This window comes from Lemur catta, chromosome 11 (genome assembly GCF_020740605.2).
Source record: "Lemur catta isolate mLemCat1 chromosome 11, mLemCat1.pri, whole genome shotgun sequence".
Classification (NCBI taxonomy): domain Eukaryota; kingdom Metazoa; phylum Chordata; class Mammalia; order Primates; family Lemuridae; genus Lemur; species Lemur catta.
The window spans coordinates 70,810,977-70,818,168 of record NC_059138.1 but is presented as its reverse complement, the minus strand read 5'-3'; positions in this window follow the sequence as shown (position 1 = coordinate 70,818,168).

Sequence of the window (7,192 nt, the reverse complement as noted above, 5' to 3'; positions counted from 1 at the left end):
ACATAAAAATTCTAACACAGTGATATTCTCGGTTTATGCTCACGATTCTCAGAACCCTCGTTTCAGGCCTTTGGTTAATGCACAATTGTTTGAACAATAAAAAGCGATTTTTTTTTTTTAGTCCACAATAGAGCTTTGTGTGAGCAAGTGCATGTGTTTTTCATTCAAACGTAAATAGCCCCACTTGGTTATGAATGAAATCAGTGTTTATTGTACTAATAATTCACAAACATGAATTAAACATACCTTGAGTTGAATGAGCTTTAATCCCCACCTTCAACCGTGACACCTCTCTCCCCTTCTTCATTCTCTATCTCAAAAGGATATTTAGAAATAAATTCTGGATTCATAAAGAATAAGAGTGAGTAATATAGTTACATCTGTTGTGATTTTAGTAAACATGAATAAAGCTTCCTTAGACATTAAGTCTGCAGTCGTTCTTCCTGTGCTTCCTTCCCTTGTGGGGGTCTATGGGAAAGGCAATGTACACCTGGCACGCTTGTTTCCTTTCCTGAAAACCTCCAACTTCCCAATAATAAAGGTGCTACTCCAGCTATGATACTGTATCACTAACCACTGCAGTTTGCAATGATAACATCTACCATTTGTTAGATGATTCCTATGTGCCACCCTCACAGCCACTCCATTGGGTCGTTACTGTCCCCACTCCCAGGATGCAGGTGAAGTACTATGTCCATGGTCACAGCTGCTAAGCGCAGAAGCCTAGGCTGGAATCCAGCCCTTTGTCTTTCGCCAAATAATGAGAAAGAGCGAAAGAACAGAAATCATCTCCAGCGTTGTGGGATTGTTTTCATAAAGAACACATAAATAAGCTACTAGATTGTTTCCAGTTTCTATTTGTCTTAGGCTCCCTGGCTAACTCTCGCAAGTAATGTTAAGTGCTCAAGAAAAAGCCACCTTGGCTGGTGTGCCCACATCCCACACAAAGTGGGATGATGGGAACTGGGAGTGGGGAGAGGCCTCGGTGTGGACGCTGAGCTAGAAAGTTTGCAGAAATTTAAAGATCAGGAATGTGGGGTGCAGGGTTCCAGGCTTAAACATCAAATAAAGACCTCCATCACTGACTCCTGTTCCCCAAATGTCAATGTCGTGAGGCCGCAAAGCACCGAGGTGTTGTCACGACAGGTTGTGCTTCTGAAAAGTACAAGGTACGAGAATTTGTCTCACATAAATTTCCTACTCATGTCTTCATCAGTGATGCACTTGGCTGCCAAAGGAAAGGCGAGCATCGGGCCATGACAAGCCAGTGAGGTGTCCCTAGTGAAATAGTGAGAAAGCATATCACTCCCCAGTCAAATGGCACTAAAACATAGCAATTAGGTACATCTACGTTAATGCCAGACACAGGTTTCTAACACACATATCACTTGGCAATGCAGACCCTGTCTTGGTGTCTGAGGTGGGTAAGGAGGACTGGACATGCTCTTTCTCCCAGGTCTTGCTGCCCAGACCTCAAAGCAGGATATGGGAGGGACAGATGACTATAGCTGGTGGGGTTCCACATGACTCCTTAGCTACATTAATGGGGGGAAATATTTCCTCACCCAGGATCATGGTCAGTGTCAAAATCATGGTCAGTGTCAAGATCTGAGGGGCAAGAATTGCTGAATGGGGAGGCCAGGAATTGGGGTGGGAGGGTGTGAAGCCATCACCAAATAGATAGGAAGCAGGGCTGGGGTCCCACAGGGTCCATCATCGATGAACCAAAATCAGAGTCTGGGAGTCCACAGGGAGGGTGTGGGTCATCCTCAAGACCAGGGGCTGCTCTTTGAGACCCTAATGCACCAACAACTAGAAAGACAGAGCAGAGAAGAGGCAATATGAGAGGCCCTTGGAATCAACACTGGAGGAGCCCAGGACCTGTCATCACAGTGCATGACACTTACGGTCCCTTTACGTCATGCCAGCCTTGTGCTAGGTGCTCTAAGAGTGTCATCTCGTTTAACCATCACAGACCCTATGAGGGGAACAGCTGGCCACAAGCCCAGCTTCAAGCCACTCCACTCCACTGCCACCTAAAGGACCTCATGCCTCCTGAGTCCCGGGCATGTCCTTCTTAAACGGCAGCTCTCAGACTGTTCCGAACAGAATTGATGACTAATCCCAGAAGCTCCTTTCACTGTGATGGCAGATCGTCGTGCAGATGCTGTGCTCTGCAGAGGCGCCAGCATCTAATTGTCCTACGGAGGGATAATCGACGCCAGCTGCCAGCCAGAGGCATGCAAAACCTCCACTGAGTAACCGAAAGCCCCGCTGAATCTGACTGGAAATGAGTTCAGAGAAGTCTTCCTGGTGTTCACAGATAAGGCCACATCAGAAAGCCTGGGAGGGGTGGACTTAAGATCCAAGAAGTCAAAATATCCCATCTTCCAGATTGAAGACACACAGGAAAAGTGACAGATGTGCTCACATGTCCTTGGGAATCTGATCTGATACAGAGCAAAGTTTTCCTCGGTCAGGAGTTTTTGCTGCCTTTTTCACTACCTTCTCTCACCTCTCCCTCATTCTCTCTCTCCTTTTCCCTTAAGATCCTCTACCACCAAAATCTTGTGCTCTGACATTCCCCAGGGTCCAAGAAAGCATCCAGGATGTCAGCATGCATTCCAGGTCTTCCAGACAAAACTCTTCTAAGCCACTCTCTTAGCTTAGGTTCCCTAGAAGCAGAGCCAGAGGTGAGGATTCCTATAGATGCGACTATTGAAGGAGAGCTCTCAGAAGGCGAGACAAGCAGGGGGAAGCAGAGAGGAGCTAAGCGAGTGTGCAGTCTCAGCCTCATCCCACGGAGTCTGCACACAAGGCACCACAGAGCCCGTCGCCCTGTGGGCCCCGGGGACTAGCCTCTTGTCCCCCACGTCAGCCAGTTCTTGGCTGTAATTCTCCCAGGAAAGGGACAGCTCTGGCTTGACCACTTTCAATTTTCATAGTTGTATTAATCCTGTACTTTGTTTCATACTTTATATTGCCCAATGTGGCCTGTTTAAAGGGAGTGAAAATCTTGCTCCAGTGGCTCAAGAATATACCATTTCTCAGTAACCTGTCAAATGATTTACTTGGGTTATGTTTTCTTTTTTTCATCTATTTTTAAAATTGTAGAGAGAGCCACCAAATCTCTCCTGGCTTGCAGAACTGCGCAACACATGAAAGTCTCCTTGTAATTCCTCTTGCATTTTGCCTGTCTGCCCCTCGCAAGGCATAATTCGTTCTGCCTCCTGTCACTCTGACACCAATGTAAATGAGGCCTTCGTGTGGCGATGGCAGAGAGATTGCACCGTGCGATCTTTACCTTTCCTTACTTGCTATACGAATGCAGCCGATTATCTTCCAGCCCGCAGATGGCACATGTTTCAAGCTCAGAGGATGAAAGAACTAGGGAATATTTCACTGTTGATTAAGAGGCAGGAAGGAAAGGACAATGAGTTATCTGGGTCCAGGAAGATATCCCAAGAAATATAGAGTTATGGGGTAGGTGACTTATTTGGATGTATGGTTTAGGAAGCAAAGTTCAAATATCAAGTTGGACAGTTTTGACTTTTGAACTCACTCCACAGGTAACACACAGCAGCTATGTGCAGGGAGAGTAAGATCAGGGATATTGTCATGGGGCTGGATGGGGGAGAAATTTCCAGAAAAGTGAAGGTAAGAGTGGAGACTGGTGCCAACAGATAAATCAGTAGGAAAATACTCCACAAAGGGTACCAATATTACTAATGTCACTTTAAAATACTCAGCATAGATAGCATGACATTATGGAATTACTAACTAGCATAAGCTTCAACGCTGCAAGCAGTCAACTGCCCTAATAGAGGTCCTGCTTTTTTTTTTTTTTTTTTTTTTGAGACAGAGTCTTGCTCTGTTGCCCCAGGTGAGTGCAGTGATGTCATCAAAGCTCATTGCAACCTCAAACTCCTGGGCTCAAGCCATCTTCTTGCCTCAGCCTCCCGAGTAGCTGGGACTACAGGCACATGCCACCACACTCAGCTAATTTTTCTATTTTTTAGTAGAGACAGGGTCTCGCTCTTGCTCAGGCTGGGCTCAAACTCTTGAGCTCAAGCGATTCTCCTGCCTTGGCCTCCCAGAGTGCTAGCATTATAGGCATGAGCCACTGCACCCAGCCGGGTCCCACATTTCCAAGGTGGCCAGCTAGCAAAATATCAGAAACATCACCTTCCAGAGGAGACTACTGCCTGTGTTTCAGCAGTGCATCTAGCAACAAATGCCCAAGATGTTGTTAATTAGCAAAGTGAATGTCAGAAATGGGCTTTTATTATGAAAATAGTGACTTGCTAATTAGCATGATGTTAAAAATGGGTTTTCCTTGGTAAAAATTACAGATGTTTAAAATATATGGATTGGCTGAAATCCTTAGAGACACATCCCTTTATTGCTTGAATGGAGTATGAGAGTCCAGTGTTACCTGCACCCTTAGGAATGATGTCTGAGCTCTCATCCCTACCTGGTCCTGTGTCCAGCCATTGATTAAGAGGATTCTGGTTTTCCAAGAGACCCAGGACTTTGCTGAACTCAAAGAACAGGATGTTAACTGTTTGGTGAGTGCTTGCTGGTATATGTCTGTTTCATAAATAACTGTGTGGCAGGATTTTGTCTGAGTCACACTACCATATCACACAGTAGTCAGTGCATGGGGAAGACCCTAGACCTCACCCACCTCATGCTTCTTTAGCATCTGCCTCTGTCACCCCAGGACGAACTTTAGGGCCAGAGTGTGACTAGACAGGTTTAGATCAGGTTGCAGAGATAACGAGCAAGGCATTAAATCACTGGTTCCTCCATGAAGTTCCAACCTCCTGCATCCCATCTGGAATGGATCTTGGGTCCTCTGACTGTAAGCACCTCAGCTGTCACTCTCCTTGTGACACAAGGTTTTTTGTTTGTTTATTTGTCTTTTAAATACATGACTCTCCTCCTGATGCAGGGGATGTCCCAGTGAAGGGAGGAAGGCCCCCTGAATTCGCAAGGTGGGTTCTTGGCTTTGTGCAGGAAAGAATTCAAGTCGAGTCAACTAGCAACAGGAAAGTGTATTGAGATAGAGACAGAAAACAAATCCTATCCCACAGACAGAGTAGGGGTCCTCTCCCAGGCAGGAGGGGAACCTCTTATGAGGCTATGGTAACATTTTTAAATATTCAAAAACCCCACTGGGAAACAGGCATACACGACCAACATTGCCTTGTGGTCAGGCCATAAAGGTTAATCATAAACTGCTATCTCAGAAAGGTAAACACAAACAGTTTGTAAGGCATCTGATTTAGTTATTCATCCATCTTTGGGGGGGCATCAGGGGCCAGCAACTTGCTGGTGACTTCCTTGTTCAGGGTGGTTGAGGTCTGGTGTCAGTCAAAATGGCTGCACTCAGGTTCTCTTGACCTTGTTTTTTATCCCTATATTACTCCCAAGATTGTATTAAATAATAAGAAGAGAATATATCTTGACATCCCATCTCTCATGCCCTACCCATAATACATGCTCACCAAAAATTCTTCAATAAATGCGTGAATGGCTGAAAGAATGTGCAACATCATCCCACCATCCTGTGCAGTGCTAAGGAGCACTCAGACTCTCTGTAGTTGTTCACCCCTCTACAGCTTAGAGTGACCTTGCTTCCCCCTGCTTCCCTCTTCCAGAGGCCCTCTGCCCACCTGAGCCAGCACCACACCCCCTTCATATTTCAGCAGTGCCAACAGAGCTAGTGCCTCACACAGAACAATCTGTGACCTTTCGAAGCCTGGCAAGTAACAGCATAATAATAATAGTCAATTCCCAGAGTCCTGCAACTTTCTTCCCAACTATTGTGACATTGTATTAAGGTGGTGGCAACAACGGAAAAAAAGAAAAAGGAAGCTGGATTGGAAAGAGCTGTGCAGTGTGTATCCTGATCATGTACATAAGGAGATGGCATCCCCCTATCTCTCTGCATGTTCAGCCCAGGACGTTGCTTCACTTTACACAACAGTAAAATCTCACAAAGTGTTCCATTGTTCATTTGCCAGAAAAGCTATTCAATTGTAGCGTTTTTTGGTCTTTGATTCTTATCCCTGAATTGTATGTTTTTTTGATACATATTAGTACCACTGCAGAGGGTCTAAAACCCAAGGTAAAAGGTCTGAAAGGAGAAAAAAATTTAAAGGCAATATTGCCTTAACTCAAAGTAGTGATTGAGGCTGCAAAGGAGGGAGGCTCAATAGAGAGCCGGTGATGGAGGGTGGACTCCAGCCCCCTGTGTTGCGCTGCCTCCCGTCATAAGAAATAATCCAGAGCTGTCCAGAGAGACTCCAAAAACTTCACTTCAGAATGGTCCAGTGTGGTGGCAGTGGTGAGGGGGAGACACAAAGTCAATCCAGTATTTCTACCTTTGATATAGCTCAGAAATTGAGTATTTTTGAGTCTCAAATTTTAAGCTATAAAATGGGAGTTGGAGTAATTTCTCTAACTCGTGAGGTTGTTATTTAAAAAGGCATGAATGTAAAGCCTTTTGTAAATTGTACATGCCGGGCTATCCCAATAGAGGATTATCATTAAAATTCTTTTTCTCATTAAATCTATCATCAACATGCTAATCCTCATGCTCTGGGTTCGTGGGCTAGCTAAGCAGTGGTGACTGGGTTCCTTTAAAAATATGTGGAAAAGATCCTTATCCATGCCACCCACTTTGGAAAGAAAGTCCCTCCAAATGCCAGGCTGAATAAAAACTTCACTTCTGAGGATTGTATTTAAATGCATAAACAAGTATAGGAAAAAGACAATCACCTTTGCTTCAAAACAGGGAAGGTTCCAGGGTCTCCATAGGTTTTCATTTCTCCCTAACGTTATCTAACCTTGGCTTAGCTTTCTAGGGTCAAAAATTGACATCTGTTTTGTTTTGTTTTTTTAAATCCCATGATCTTTGAACTTGAGCCTGCTGTTTTAGGTGTGCAGTGGTATCCATCATGTGCAGTACAGAACATGGGAAGGGGATAGAACTTTCTCTCCATCAGATCCCACACAATCAGAAAGAAAAGTTGGAACCTTTAATTTCACCCTGTGATGGTCTGAATTGTTTTCCCCAAAACTATGTTAAAACCTTATGTGATGTTATTGGGAGATGGGTCCTTTGAGGCATGAGGTTGGAGCCCTCGCGATGGAATGTTAGTGTCCTTATATCAAATGAGACCAG